The following is a 1,093-nucleotide window of genomic DNA, read 5'->3' as shown; positions in this document are numbered from 1 at the left end:
AAGGATTCCCCGGGCCCTGAGGGTCTGACAAAGAGGGAATTCTTAATCTCGGGACTTCTGTTGAAAATACTCTCCTTCAGATCAAGTGCGGGGGTATCACTCAAGATAGCCTGCTATAAGCAATGTCTCTGTTCCAGAAAGAACTTGGTTGGATCCTGGTTACAGCATTTCTTTAGCTGTGTGACCTTTCACAAACTGCTTAACCTCTCTGAGCCTCCACTTTCTCACCTACAAATTGCTGACAATAACAGCACCTCCTTTTAAAATTGCAACTAAATTTCCTAGTGAGGCTGAGCTATTAACATAAAGTGAAGCAGAACACACTTGTTCATAATGGGGTCTTAAGTTGTATTCTTTAAACAGACATGTATTGTTTACATACTAAACATATAGAAAGAGACACACTTCCACAAAGATGTGGGCCTCACTGTATTTTCTCATCTCACTGTTCATGGATATTTGGGCACAAAGGAGTGTTCGCTTTCTTCATTACTCAGCTATTAGAAAATAAATAGCAAAAATGTGATAATAAATGATAACTAGCCTTTGGCTTTGGGATAAGTAACAATAGGGAGTGGCGGAGACTGCGGCAAACTGGAGAGGTGAGACAGTCTAAAGGGGACAGTCACCACTTGGCTCCAAAAGACTAAGGACATATGGAGATGGAGGCTCAGTCTTAGCAGACTTTCTGATTTTTTTAAATGTTGCCCCAAATCCAGATTTGTTTATATGAAATTGGATTGGCATCTATTTCAAATTTTTCTAAAAATACTGCAATGGTCCAACAATACACAGACCAGAAGTTGTAACTGTGGTTGGATTCCATGCATGATCCATCTACCTGTTGAGAATTCCAAGGTCACAGAGCTATGGATGTTGACTGGGTTCACTCAAGGGATCTTTTCATGAATTCCATCACAGGTGGCTATTTATCTAAATTCCAAGTGTCTGATAAAGTTGGGCACCTTGGGTCCTGTGATGGTTAAGATTGTGTGTCAACTTGGCTGGGCCATGATTCTCCGTGTTTTAATGTAATCACTCCCATGATTGAATATACTGTGAGTAGCCAATCAGATGAAAGGGAGTCTCCTTG

Source organism: Trichechus manatus, unplaced genomic scaffold (genome assembly GCF_000243295.1).
Source record: "Trichechus manatus latirostris isolate Lorelei unplaced genomic scaffold, TriManLat1.0 scaffold00034, whole genome shotgun sequence".
Taxonomy (NCBI): Eukaryota; Metazoa; Chordata; class Mammalia; order Sirenia; family Trichechidae; genus Trichechus; species Trichechus manatus.
This window is presented reverse-complemented; position numbering follows the sequence as displayed.